Source organism: Capsicum annuum, chromosome 10, assembly GCF_002878395.1.
Source record: "Capsicum annuum cultivar UCD-10X-F1 chromosome 10, UCD10Xv1.1, whole genome shotgun sequence".
In the NCBI taxonomy this organism is placed as follows: Eukaryota; Viridiplantae; Streptophyta; class Magnoliopsida; order Solanales; family Solanaceae; genus Capsicum; species Capsicum annuum.
The window spans coordinates 204765982-204781732 of NC_061120.1; the positions used below are offsets into that span (position 1 = coordinate 204765982).

General features: G+C 33.0%; 2 long non-coding RNA genes across 3 annotated transcripts; one reads left to right on the forward strand and one right to left on the reverse strand.

Moving 5' to 3' along the window:
* Window positions 1–330: 330 nt before the first annotated feature.
* LOC124887632 lies at window positions 331–3133 on the forward strand. Its single transcript, XR_007045410.1, has 2 exons — window positions 331–751; window positions 3005–3133. It is a non-coding gene; the product is annotated as an uncharacterized LOC124887632 (long non-coding RNA).
* Window positions 3134–12624: 9491 nt separating this feature from the next.
* Window positions 12625–15745, reverse strand: LOC107855512. Of its 2 annotated transcripts, none has more exons than XR_007045412.1 (5): window positions 14802–15745; window positions 13810–14715; window positions 13587–13730; window positions 13047–13451; window positions 12625–12958 (listed from the first exon to the last, which is right to left on the reverse strand). It is a non-coding gene; the product is annotated as an uncharacterized LOC107855512 (long non-coding RNA). The 2 variants fall into 2 exon arrangements; XR_007045411.1 differs by having other exon boundaries at window positions 13047–13492.
* Window positions 15746–15751: the final 6 nt, after the last annotated feature.

Consider the following 15751-nt stretch of genomic DNA (forward strand, 5'->3'; position numbering starts at 1 on the left):
ATTATTATTATTATTATTATTATTATTATTATTATTATTATTATTATCCCTAGAATTTAAATAACAGCCTAATTTGAAATAACTTTGCCTGAATTTATTTACCATTTAACTCAATTTTATCCAATTTCTTAAAATTTTAGCCTATTTTATTTAATCCATTACAATTATAGTCGATTTATGACCCAATTTAAAGTTTTTATTCAATTTTAACCCCTTTCTTAACCTATTAAATCTTAGCCGTCGATCAAAATTGATCCAACGGCTGCGATCTAAAGACCACTTTCTTTCCTTATTTAAATTACAAAACCTAAACCCTAATTTCCTAAACCTACTAGTCACCCCACTCCCTCTCTCTTTACACACTCTAAACTTTCTCCCTTCTCTCTAAAAATAAAGTCACCGCCTCCCCTTTTTCGGCGAACCCACGATGGTGACACCCCTCCTCGAGTTTTATGCCACTGTCCTCCTCCTCTGGCAAACCCTTGTTGCCGTTGCCGCCATACAACAGCCATGCGACGGGTAGGCGTGCAACCACCAGCCTCCGCCATCGGTCATCCCCAAACGTCGATCAGTCCGCCTCTTCCCCTTTGTCTAACCGGTGACTCCCATTGGAGAAAAACAACGCCAAGACCAGCGCTGGTAGCCAGCCATTGAAGAACATCTATGGCCGCCGTCCACTCCCCCCCAAACGCTGCCAGTCGCCGCCACTACCCGTTTCAGAAGATGATGGGTCTGAAAAACCCATCCACAGGTTTAACCCAAAATATTTAGATATCCGTGATTAATTTAATACTACTTCTTCTTTCCTTTTTCTTTGGCAGATTTTGGATTCAAAATTAACGAAGTGTGATTGATCTCTTTTGTCTGATTCTCTAATATTTGAGTTTGTTTATATGATGATACTATCATATGTAAAGCCTTAGGATTCTTGTCTGACCCTAAAAAGTGACTTGAGCATCGATTTTGTGATTCATAAACTGATTTTGTGGTTCATAAATTGTTATGATTTTTGTACTAATATAGTGTTTAGATTTATATTAATTTGAATTTCTAATTTTCATGGGTAATCTGGATGTTTTGTTTACCTTAATCAAGTGGTACATGATTTTCTTTGATAACATTGGACGTGATTATGTTCAAAATTACGATAATTCAAAATAAGAGTATCATGTATTTGTAATTGCTCTTTCACATTGTTATATATTGTAAATAGGCAAATGTTAATGCATATTTGTATTTAATATTATTTAAAATATCTTTTACTTATTTATTTAGGGTAAATTTATTTCTAATTGATTCAGTCTACCCGATTAAGGAAAATAACGCCGTTGATTGATTTCCTCAATTTTTGCTTTCCTTTTATTATGTGATTGAATTTTACATAATTGGTTTTATCATCCTTTTAAGGAAAAGGATCTCCTTGATTGAACCATCAAAATATTTCCTTTCTTTTTTACTTTCTTGACTGCCTCATTATATAAACATCCCTTTTTATCACTTACGCACAGTTCTTCAAGGACAATCACCACTCTCTAAAATAAATAAAAAGATTTACTGGTTATTTTAATACAAGTCAATTATATATTTTTTAAGAGTTCTTGGGTTTTCTTCGAAGCTCACTGAAGACATCTTGCATATTTCACTATTAAAAGTGTTTGGCTTTATTATTCTTGTTGTCTCTTTTACTGCTGTTCACTAGTAAGTTTCCAAGTCGATGTAATATTTTATTTATTTTGTGTGTTGATTATATCATGCCGTGAAAACACAGAAAGCATGCCTATAGAGTAATTTGGGATAATTCGTTATCGCTTGTCTATCATGTTCGTATTTCGTTGTTTTCCCTGCTTAAAATCATGTGGTAGCCTTCCTATCTCGTTCTGTGTGTGCATTGTATTTCTATCTACTTCTAATAGGTGTTATTAGAATGATTCCGAAGAGTCACTAGGAATGGAGGGGGAACAAACTACTTTTGATTCAGTTCTTTTTCTATTTTTGTTATTCTTTTTCTAAATGATTCCGAAGAGTCGCCAGGAATGGAGGGGGGAACCACACATTTTTATATTCACGAATCATGTCTTTTGTTATATTAACAATTGTTGAACACTTAGATTAAATGCATATAGGTTAATGACATCAGTACAAGCTATTATTTGTCCTTGCATATTAATCACATTAATTAACTTTAATTAATAAAGAGGCTAACTTGGGACAATTATGTGTTGCGTGACATTCTACTTGTTACGTGTTTCGATTCCTATGCAACATAACTTTATTTTGTGTAGACCACAAAATCATAATAGTAAAGTACAATGTCTCTTGGACAATAGGTGGGACGATAAGTATTTTTTTAAAATATTAGTTTTATCCTTGTCCTAGAACGCCTTTAGATTTGACGTCCAGCCTAGGTAGGTTGGGACGGGTAGTCATTCGAAAATGATGATCTCCAACAGATATTAAAGGTAAGACATATGACTTGTTTAAGAGTTCGGTTGGCGGGTCAGATGATGATTAAACAAGTTGGGGTTTTGATCCGAATGAGACCAAAACATTTTGTTGTTTGATTTTGATGATTTCTTTTATTCTTTTGTTTACATTACATGCTTATTTATTGGGGGTAGTTAGTTTATTATATAAGCAGTTTCCTTTGTTGTAAATTATGTCATTTCTTTCTCCTTGCTTGTCTTATTTACATGTTTTATTGATTTTACCACTTAGATAATTAATTAATAAAAAGTGGTGAAATAACGTGTGACTGTTTATTTGTTACTTTATCACTTAGTCAACAATTAAGTTAAAACAAGAGACCTATATTTGATCACGTAGGATTTCCACGTCAAATACGAATTTGGCCAGGAACCACCTTTTTGGACCTCGAAAGGTGCCTAACACCTTCCTTTCGAGGTAATTTGAATCCTTACCCAAATTTCCAGTGAACTAAGATGAAAAAACAAAATAGGTTCGTAGTTAACCTAGATCGGCGCCCTAACTTACCTTAATTCGTTAGGTGGCGACTCCTTCAAACGCATCCCAAGAGTAGTCATGTTGAACCCGCTTTTTGCGAGAAAAATTGGAGCGCGACAGCTACACATTAAGATTACAAGGATGTATGTTTATTCCCTTAGTCAAACAAAAATTGAAAACGACATACCACTTCTTGGAGCTTCAATGATGGCTGAGATAGTGATCTTCATTGTGGAATTATTTTTTTAGAACTTCAAAGCTCAAATTAAGATAACAACAAAAAACGTTGTTGCCTTCTGTTGTTGTTTTGAAAACGAATCAAATTTGTTTCTTGCGTCATTGAGATTTTTTTAATGAAATCTTGATGCATCTTGTGATTGAAGAGACATTTTTTTTGTGATTTGAGGTAAGTTTTCTAAAATTTTAGTATGTATTTTATGTTTACAATCTTAACATATACATATAGAAAGACATATATAGACAGACATATACATATATATACAGACATATACATACACACAGACATACATACAGACATATACATACAGACATACATACATACATACAGGCATATATATATTTGACTGATGAAATTTTATCTGTGCCACATAAACTAAGACGGAGGGAGTATTAATATGTTATTGAAAAATTATGTAAAAACATTATAAATCACATAATTAACAACTTAAGAAATTTAAAAGATATAAATATTTGATCGATTCTCAAAATTATATCAGTATCACATTTATGGATAGAAGAAAAAATATTATAAATTACAATAATTAAAAATTTAAATTATTTTTAACGATTGATTATCAAAATTATTTTGTGTCATATAAATTGTGACAAGAAAATTAATTGATTTTTCTTTTCAAAAAGTTTATTTAATTTTGAAATGAATTTTTTTTTTAAATTTCAAACATATTTGTTACAGATAAATATGTTTGCTTACAAAATAGTTTTATATTTCTCTCCTAATATACAGAAGAGTGAAGGAAGTAGGTGAAGGTCATCATATCTGTTTCCTCCGTGATTTTACTATATTAATTCTAATTAATTATTATATATTATTTATATATTAAAAAATTAACAACATTTAATAAAAATTATAAAATAAACATTTATGACCTATCTCCTTCAGTTACTTCAATCGTAATTTTACTATTTCATTTCTAATTAATTATTATAAATTATTTAAGTATTATTTCTTTAATATATAGAAGAGTGAAAGAAGCAGGTGAAGGTCGTCATGCCCGCTTCTTCGTGATTTTTCTATATTACCTCTAATTAATTATTATATATTATTTATGTATTAAAAATTAATAGTATTTAATAAAAAAATATAAAATAGACATTTATGAAATATTTGTTTCAGTTGCTTCAACCGTAATTTTACTATTTCATCCCTAATTAATTATTATAAGTCATTTAAATATTACAAAAATAATACTATTTAATAAAAAAGATAAAATAAAAAAAAAGATACATTAACTATTGGTATTTTAAATTAACTTGATATCTTATATGGGGCTTGCTTAAATTTTTTCACAACTATTTTTTATATTTATTTTTCGTATCACTTCTAATAAGTTATCCCCTAATTAATTATTTTATTTTTTTTTCGTGTCAAAAAATTAATAATATTTAATAAAAAAATTAAAATAGACATTTATGACATGTCCGTTTCAGCTGTTTCAACCGTAATTTTATTATTTCTTCCTTAATTAATTAGTGTGAGTCATCTAATAGTGGGTTATTTCATCCAACATATTATGCCCCCAAAACTAGCAAACAAACGTTTTCCAAATAAAATCACTTGGTTGACTTTTCCTAAACTCCTACAAGATGTAATCCATAAAAGAACCGAATAAAACATATGTGGGTTATTGACCTACAACATCTGCAGTAAATCATGCCGAGCTCATAGACTTTTTTGTTGTTTACATTTCATATTGCTTTGCTTGATGAAAGGTTTGGTGATTACACAATATGCAGATTCATAGACTTTTTTTGTTGTTTAGTTCTAGAAAGTTAAAAAATAATCAGTTACTTTCGAAAATCGGAGCAATGAAATTGCTGAGATCATGTAATGGTCAATAACAAATCGTATACAATAAGTAATGGCTTTCATATCAAATGTTATAATATTTATTGAGGACTTTCTCCATCAACACAATATCCAATGTCAATCTATGAAGTAAAAAGATTCGACATGACATGTTTTCAATTAAGCATTGATACAAGAATGAAGATATCGTTTATTTACTTAATATCTCTACTATAATGATGAGAAGAATAGAATATGATAGAACGTTATTGAGGAATAATGCTGCAAATCATGATTCTTTGATAATTTTTTCTTCCAAATAGACCATATATGTAACACCCCGTATTATTGCGCTAGAATTCTAATCGTAGTTTCTAGACGTGTGAGCTCTAATTCAAATTATTCCCATGTGGATATAAGCTTCATGATCATTATCCTAGTGTGTGAAGTGCTCTTGAGGTGAAAATGTTCGTAGGAAGCACTTAGAGTGAAGTTGAGCTAAGAGCCTTTGATTTGGCTAAATCTTTGCATTCGATTCTACCAGGGTCGATTTGAACTTGTATACCTTTTATATACGTAGAATTTTTCAACTCAAGATCCACCAAATTGTAGAAAATTTAGTTGGCTTTCCAAGGATACCAATTTCGCCTTAATTCTAAATGCGACGCATTGCTGTCCCCAACGCAATATAGAGATATATTTCACACACCACTTCAGTTGCTAAAGGGTCTAGGTTCACCTTGGTCAATTTTCCTCAACCAAAACATTCCATAACACATAATTTCAGCCCCCAAAATATTAGATACATTATTATTCATCCTTTTCTCTCCAAGAAAACCCTAGGCCTCTCAAGAACACCAAGAACTTCATCAAATTTTCTTCAAGAAAAGCAGAACCCAAGCTTCTAAATTCAAGAACTTCAAGAATACCATTAGAGATTCAAAGTTCAAGCTTTTACATCCAATTAATCAAATAAGGTATGTGGGGTTATGAACAAGGATACTCCTTTCATCTTTGTGCACAAAACAAGTTTTTAAACTAGTGTTCATACCCAAATATCATTCTTTGATCCTTATGAAGTTACAAGTGATTTAAGTGTTGAATTGCATGACTATTTTCACATACTTATGTGTGACTTGATTTTGTATATTGAGCATTGAATTTTGTTATCTTGACTAGAATTGTTAAAGCATTTTAAGATTTTCATTATTAAACATGAATTGTGATGATTTGAGATGAGTTTTAAGAAAGGGTTTTCAAGCCCTAAGTTTTAGTTTTAATATTTCAAGAAAGATGATGTTTAAGCATTCTTTGAAAAACATGTATTCAGATTTTAAGCAAGATTTTGATCTTTTGATCCTCAGCTAAGATATGGAATCCACACAGTAAGTCTTGATTATAGTTTAAAATAGACAGACGTATAGTTGGTTTTCACTATAAATCCTTATGCTAGTTTTAAGGTGGATTTCCTATAGAATGAACATACAAATTAAAGTGAGTAGTATTTAGCACCGAGTTGGGTATGATTTCAAGGTCTCATGCCCCAGAACTACACGCCACCGTAGGTTTTAATACCCCTAGTGGTTCAGTATAGTGATCACTCTAGCTAGGTTCTATTCCAATGGCAAGGGTAGAACAACTCTACCAATGTGGGTAAGAGATGTTGGACTCCATGATAGATCACATAGTTTATGTTGGTTAGAAGAACCTCCCTAATAGAAAAAGAATAACAGAATAATTTTTTTGGAACTAAGTGTAAAAGTTCACAAATTTACTCAGATATTGTCTTATATAAGACTTCAGTTATCAAATTTCATCTTTTAGTTTAATATGATAAAGGTGAGTCCTATTTTGCACTTAGCCAGTATGATTTGAAAACAGGATAAAACTACAACTTTTTAGAACTAAGTGTGGTGGCTCATAGAATTAACCTTTATGCTTTACTTCTCATGATTTATGATTTTACAGTTTTGACTACTCAAGCCAAGGTGAGTCACTTACACTTAGCATGCAGTTTTTGATAGTTTGTATAAATAATGCATTATCGTTTCACTTATGCATTCACCCCCACATGCTCAGTACATTCCAAAAGTACCGATCCACATTTACGTTTGTATGCTACATTGTCTCATAATGTAGGTACCAGTTGTAGCACACACATCACAATAAAAAAGCTTGCAGCTTCCAGTCAGCAGGTGATGGGTTCTTTGATTCAAGGACTCGAGTCAACTTTAGTTTGAGTAGTATCTTTTTTCTTATTCAGTCATATTGATTTAGGATAATTGAGGGTCATGTCCCGACTGCCTATAGCCAATATTAGTAGAGGCTTCATAGGTAGTCAGTAGAGTTGATGTATTGGATTTCAGTCTTGTTTTATATAATCAGAGTTGTAATCATTTCAATATAGTTTTGTATTATGTTTAGAAAAGACTTGTCTTCAGCATTATTCTTTTAGACTTGTTTATTTTATTCAGTTGCTTATGATTTATACCAGTATAAGAGTTAGCTCGGGATCACTTGTGGTCCTAAGCACCGTGTGACGACTAGGGGTAGTCTTGGATCGTTGCAAACTTGGTATCAGAGCACAGAGTTCAAGTGTCTTAGGGTGTAATGTAGTCGTGTCTAGTAGATTCTTACAGAACGATACGTAAATGTCTGCACTTTTCTTCGAGAGGCTATAGGACATTTAATAAAAAGTTTTCTTTCTTTCATACTCTAGATCGTGTTGTAAAGTTGTTCTCTCAAAACCTTCTGTCGATTTATGTGTTAATTCATACTTCTCCATCTATGTTATATTATTGAGATAACATGATTAACAAGTTTCAATTCCTCCCAAGATGACACTCTCATATTTACTATCAGTAGTTTCAGAAGTCATACAAGGCACTTGAGTGGAGCTCGCTAATGTGTTACAAGTTCCATAAGTCGAAAGTTATGTTCTCATCCTTATGAGTTGTTCAGTTAAGACAGAATAAGGTATGTATTCAGATTCCTCATTAATCCTTCTATATAAGTAGCTCTCATGAGAGAAAATAGTATGAACCTAGAGTGTTATGATTATAGTTGGAAGCATGATTCATGAGTAGTAGAACTTTCTTAATAGTTAGAAGCATGGGTATAGAAGTATAGTGGCAAGAAAAGTGGTGATGACAATTGATCGAATGTACATATATGAACTTTGACATATGATAGAGTTAGCAGTGAGGTGATATGTCCTTGTGTGTTAGTTTAGTAGAAGGTAGAGAAAGAGTTATTAGTTAGGGTGAATTATTGTTTGCTTGAAGTAGGAAAAGAGTTATTAATGATATTTATTATGTTAGAAAGGTATAATATATTTAATGAAGTATTTAGTGGTTGAGTATTATAGATTTAGACTTTCCTTGAGGTTGTAAAAAGTTAGAGAATCAATTTGGTTTTATGCCTGGTCGCTCCACGACTGAGGCAATTCACCTTGTGCGGATACTAGTAAAGTAGTATAGAGAGAAAGAGGGATCTTCACATGGTGTTTGTTGACTTGGAAAAGGCGCATGACAAGGTCCCTAGGGAGGTTCTTTGGAGATGCTTGGAGGTTAGAGGGTCTCAGTAGGGTACATCCGAGCGATTAAGGACATGTATGAGGGAGCAAAGACTCGGGTAAGGACAGTGGGAGAAGATTCTGAGCAATTTTTGGTCTTGACAAGGTTACACCAGGGATCAACTCTTAGTTCATTTTTATTTGCTTTGGTAATGGATATGTTAACGTGAAATATACAAGGTGAAGTGCCTTGGTGTATGCTCTTCGCGAATGATATAATTTTGATTGATGAGTCGTGATAAGGGGTTAATGATAAGCTGGAGGTTTGGAGATAAACCCTGGAGTCTAAAGGTTTCAGGTTGAGTAGGATAAAGATGGAGTACTTGGAGTGCAAGTTTAGTGACTCGAGGCAAGAAGGGGAGGTGGTAGTGAAGTTGGAGTCTCAGGCGGTTTGTAAGAGGGAAAGTTTTAAGTATCTCGAGTCTACGATTCAGGGAAATGGAGAGATAGACGAGGATGTCTCTCACCGTGTTGGGGCAGGTTGGATGAAATAGAGGCTCACTTCGGGAATTTTATGCGATAAGAAGGTGCCTTCCAAGATGAAAAGTAAATTCTATAGAGTTAAAGTCTAGCCTGCTATATTGTATGGAGTCGAGTGTCGGCCGATTAAGAATTTGCATATGCAAAAGTTGAAGGTGGCGGAAATAAGGATGTTGCGTTGGATGTATGGATGCACAAGGGCTGAAAGGGTTAGGAATGAAATTATTCGGGAGAAGGTGGGAGTGGTGTCAGTGGAGGATAAAATACGAAAAGTGAGGTTGAGATGGTTTGGTTACGTAATGAGGAGAGACACGGATGTCCCAGTTCGTAGGTGTGAGAGGTTGGCCTTGGAAGGTTTTAAAAGGGGTAGGGGTAGGTCGAAGAAATACTGGAGATAAGTGATTAAACGTGATTTGGAGCAGTTACAGCTGACTGAGGACATGACCCTAGATAGGAAGATATGGAGGAAAAGCATTAGGATAGAGGGCTAAGGGTGTGGTTGAGTCGTAGTCAGTAATTAGGTGGACTTTAGTGTCCTTTGTTTGGCAATATACATATTTTTATGGATGTCGTACCTATGTTATTTTATCGTGTTCTATGCTTTTGATGCTTGTGTATACTGCCTTTTATCTTGATCCGGGGGTCTATCAGAAACAACCTCTCTACCTCTGTAGAGGTAGTGGTATGGATACACTCTACCCTCCTTAGACCCCACTATGTGGAAATATACTGGGTTTGTTATTGTTGTTGAGGTTGAGCTATGAAAGTAATTTAGCTGTATAGATGGGTAAATATGCGCTAATGGATTTTAATAAGGTATACCATAGGATTATGATCGATTATGGTTGTTATGGGGTTCTAGTGGACTAGTGTTTCTTGATGTCTTGTTTTATAGCTTCCAAGTGAGAAAAGTATGTGAGGTTGGGTTGTAAATCATGCTTAACCCTAGACACTAAGTTTGAACAGTGGATGGTCATCGAGGTGGAAATAATGATTGCGTAGTTAGTGATGCTAGTTATATGAAAGTGATCTAGTGGGTGTTGACACTCAATGTTTGCTCTCCGTGCCTAAAATTAACGTCTTCAGGTTTCCTAATAGTCAAAGGGCACAAAATATAATTTTACATCCTTTTACAATTATTTGATAAATTATTGATAATCATCCTTACTTTAAGATTTTAATCAATTTGCTGACACATTTTTATTTTTCATAATTAATTAATATTTTTTCTATTTTTTAGATTTTTATCAATTCATTATCATTTTTAACATTTTACAATCACCCACACACCTACATGACATGACATCATATTTTTTATAACTTTTTTTTTTCAAAATAATTACATTCTTTACAAATCAATTTCTATATTTCACAGTCCGAAACGTTGAGTCGAATCGATTATTTTTTTACAGTATGATAATTTGACATTTTATCACATCTAACAAGGATCACACAATAATATCTTATCACGTCCGACAAATTACTGATAATTGTCATTATTTTAGAATTTTTATTACTTTATTGCCATATTTTAATTTTTACATAATTATCCTTAATTTTATTATTTTAGAATTTTTATCAGTTTGATATCATTTTAATATTTTTACACAGTCATCTACATACGTAAATAACATAACACTATAATTCTTTTTACATAATTACAATTTTAATTATTTATAGCATAATATATTTTTTAAGATAATTATATTTTTTATTTGTTGTTTTATTTTTCTGTAACTATACATTGACATCCATTATTTTGTACATTATTTAATACAACCTTTAAATATGAGTTGGTTTAATTATTTTAATAGACAAAACAATAAATTGATTAAATCAAAATCTCATAATTTTTTTTTATCATTTTTGACTTATTTTACTTTCTACCCAAAAATTAAGAGATTTGTTGGAAGAGAAAATAGATTTGGTGAATTATTATTATTATTTATTATCTTTTCCTTTTTAAATACTTCACCTAACACTTCATCCACTTCCCTAATTCACTCAGCCACCATTAATTTCCACCCCACTCAAAAAATCATCATTTCTATACATCATTTTCCCACTAAAAGAAACATCATCACTCTACCCAATTTTTTCCACTCAAACGAAACATCTATCTTTTTCTCTACAAACAGAGAAGCCATCATGATGCTCTCTATTTTCTTTCCCTTTTTAAGGCAAAACCCATCAACAACCCTTCAAAGTTGTCCCTAAAATTCACTTAGATCCCTAAACTAAGGCTTGTACCTATTAAACCCCTAAACCCCCCCAAATTTGGTTTCAATTGGGCATTTTTTGCCCACATGGCACTGCGCGTGTTGTGCAACCACCTGAGGCCCGTGACGCCTAAAAAAGTTGTCCATGTGGCAAAATTTAACGTTAAATAATGTTACTTTTGCCATCCTCCGTCACTTTCCCTCTTTTTAACCAAATTTCCTCTTCTTCATTCTTCATTCTCTCCTCCATAGCTAACTTCACGATCAATTTCTCTCATCTCACTATCAAAGTTATCTCATAATTTCTGTTAAATCATTTTTTTCTCTTATTTTCAATGAGAATGTCGAAAAATTCCGTTAATATTGAGGTTCCCGATTTGTGTTATTATTCCGAATATTGTCCTTTAAGAACTTCAAGGACTCCTTAAAATTCGGGTTGTAAATTTTTTGAATGTGAAGTTCCAAAGATTTGTATCATTTGATAGATTTTATTTTATTTTTTATTAATTTTTTTGATTATTCTATTATTTTTTTATTTTAGGAAAATGGTGGATCTGGGTACTTTAGATGGATTGATCCAAAACCTTCAATTTTTGTGCATCAGTATCCTGAGGTATCGAGCTTAATGATTAGGTGCAAAGATAGTGAAAATTCGTGTGATCGATTAAAGCAAAAGCTCAAAGACGTTGAACAAGAGAGGGACACTTTGTGTGAGAAATTGAAAGATACTGAAGAGAAGTTGATTGCATTGAGGCAAAAACTCAAAAAAGTTAAACTTGAAAGGAAATATGCTAAGCTCAAATTGAATGGACTTGTTCTACTTCTTCTCACTGTTCTTACTGTAAAGTGGTTCTTTAATATGGTGTAAGGTGTAGTAGTTAAGTTTTCCTATTGAATAGGCAATTGGATATTGTAATGGTTAGTTTGTAGTAGTTGTTTTGATAGTTTGTAGCAGTAGTAGTTTGTAGTAGTTGTTTGTAGTAGTTGTTTGTAGTTGTTTGTAGTAGTTGTTTGTAGTAGTAGTTTGTAGTAGTTGTTTGTTCAGTTTCTATTTGGCCTAATTTGTAGTAGTTGTTTGGTTAGTTTGTAGTAGTTGTTTGAATGAATTGACATATTTATATGACAATCTCATTGTCAATTGGCTACTTTGTGTCTAGTTGTGCAGCTACTGAAGGTATAACCATATAGACTATTTGTAACTACTGAAGGTATTGATAAAAATGAACTATATTACAAGTGCAAGCAGCTGAATATCATATTAACACAACTCAAGATTGAGCTAAAAACTGCATACATGATGTAAAGAAGGTGTTCAAAAAAAGGCTCAACAATAAGCAGAATAGTTCTACTGCCGCACACACCAAAATCATTAACTGCTGCCTAAGAAAAAGTTGTTAAAAAACTAGTAACACAATTTGTTCAAAGTCATTAACCCTCATTATAGTACAAATCATTTCTAAATGAACTACTTCTTTGAAGATTCAACTAATGAAGAAGACTTGGCCGCATCCACTTTTTTTCTCTTATTTACTTTCATTTGTTGCAATTGTGTCTGGTGACTGTATCTTTTCTATTCCACTTCAGGCCACTAGGTTTAAAACCAATATCTATATTGGTTGGTGAAACACTCCTTAAATTTATACCTCCATAAATAATCCTCTCACTTGATGTATCAGGCTGCAAAATTACAAGACAGTAAATATTAAAAACTAGAATGAAAACATTATTATAGGTAAATAATGAGACAGAAAGAAATAGATTGTACACTTGGGTTCCAGTTGCTGGATCAGAGTAAACACCAAAACCAATTGCAAGCCTTTTGTATCCAGTAGCAGCAGCAAATGAGGTAGCATTGTATGACCTCTTGTTGGTTGGAAAAGGTGGTACTTGATTAGAAGAAGCATTTCTTCCACTTTCAAATGGGGTTCCTCTTGCATTGGCTATTTTCCTTGCCGATCCTCTACCACTCCCTCCTTAACCTATACCAATTCCTTCCTCACCTCTCCTATCAGCACCACATTGACCACTACCAGAACCACCATCCCTACTAGAACAACCTTTACCTCTACCATCAGCAGCAACACCTTGACCTCTAACAGTAGCACTTGACACCTTTCTTTGAGGTGCTCTTGGCACAGCAGCCGTGTCAGCACAAATAGATCCTGATTGACTGAATTGTGTAGTTGCATAGGTATGAAAGGTGGATATTGACTGTGAATAAATGAAACACAATATTTCCAATATTTTTCAATAATAATATTAAGCAGGAGAAAAATATTAAGGCAGCAGAACATATATAACTTACTCTTGTTGCCTGACTTTGAGTGTAGGTATGTCTTGCCATTGCACTGATGTCACCACAAATAGAACTTGAGTGTGGGGTTGGTGGATTTCATGAAGCTGCAGGCTGAGTACTAGGTTGACTACTATTACTGCTCCCCATCCCATTCTAACATACAAACAGAAATATGAAAAATTAAGAAATATGTTAAATTTATAAACTATTGTGAAATTAATTTAAGGCTTACCATTTTGGCACACACAGTCTTGTTATGGTCAACTTGCTGCACCTTGAATAGGTGATCTTGACACCTTTTTTTTGAGAGTTTGCCCCATTTTTTGGCTCATCCTTCTTCTTCCTTCTGTTCTTTCCAGGTCTGCCTGGCATCTTTCTTGATTTTGGAGGTTCAATTGATGGATTTCTGGTTTCCGTCCACGTTCTCATATTGGTAATTGGTTGAATGAAATGGTTATATGACTTAAGAAAGGTTTCTTTCCTATACCAGTGCTTTACATGCTGATCAAGATCTTCATTCAAGTAATAATAAGCACAAATGACATGAGGACAAGGAATACCTCTTAACATCCATAACCTACAATCACAATACTTCTTGTCCAAGTGAACAACAAATGTGTAACCCCCATCATCAATTTCAAAACCGTTAACTCCATTCTATAGTACTCTACACCTATTTGAATATTGCTTATTAGCTTCTAAGATAGTTCTTGCCATAGGTGTCATGTCTGAAATCTATGTTTTTACAAATTTGATCATATCTACATGTCTATTCATCATTTGATACCTGGTATCCTCTAACATTATGATTATGGACTTAGGTCTAGCAGCTAAGATTCAAGAATTGAAAGTCTCACACATATTATTTTCTACAATATCACATTTGGAATGTGTTTTGAAATATGCCCTACACCAAGAAATAAGAGGATTAACAAGCATGTCCTCAGTTATTCTTTCTTACCTAGACTTGACATTGCTTGCATCTCCTCTCTAAACTTTACTTCAAAGCTTGCTTTTGCCAATTGCATCTCCTTCTCTCTTCTCCTTTCCAGTGCACATGCCAATTGCTCCAAATATGTCTAGCATACATTCTTCTCTCAGCATTTGGTAGTAGATCCATCAAAACAGGAACAAGACCCTGTAATAAATACTAAGTATTCTTAAAATAGGAATATTATTGGAAAATAAAGTCAAGTAATGAGAAAAATAATTAAGTGGTGGTACCTTTTGTTGGTCTGACATTACAGTCAAGCCTTCACTAGTTCCCAGATTTAGATCTACAATCAGATACCTTATGAACCAGTCCCAGCTATGTTTTGTTTTAGTATCCACAACTGTCTTTGCAATAGGATACATTAGGTTGTTGTCATTTTTCCCCACAGCAACCAACAACTCACCCTTACAAGTTCCTTTGAGAAAGCATCCATCAAAACTAATAATTTTTCTACACCCATCTAACCATCCTTGCTTGAAGGCATGAAAGCACACATATAAATAAACAAAGAGGTTCTTCCCTAGTTCAGTTTCTTTGTCAATTTTTATCCAACAAAAACTTTCAGGATTTGTTGTCTTGATCATATCTACATAGTCACATAATCTGGAAAATTCCAGCTTCCAATCTCCCTTATTTTCCTTCATAACAATCTGTTTACCCCTATAACAAATAGTTTTACCTACATAAAGACCCAACACCTCTCTTACCAAATCCTGAATTTCCCAAATCCTAATGTATCACTGAGAAATTCTCTCCTTGAACTTTCTAGCAACCAGCTTTGAGTCACACATCTTGTTCTTGTTTAGAGGTATACACTTGTGAATAGGGTTATAGTTCTTAACAATAAAATCACCTGAATCCCTATCAGTAGAAGCAAACAGAAATCAATTGCAATTAGCTGCAATACACTTCACCCTTATTTTCTATTTTTCATTAGGTTTTAACTTTAACTGGCTTACTCTACAGCATAATCTGCAACAAATTTTCTAAACTTTTTTGCACAAACAAAAATCATTCCAAGTTCAAACACAAAAAACTCACAATTTTCTTCATACCTAGTTTTCTTGCTTCTCCTTCTACTAGGTAGATTTACTCCTCTAACAGTATCTACATCTATATCTTTACTATCTCACTCCAACAATCAGAACTATTAATATATTCCTCATCTCCACCCAATTTT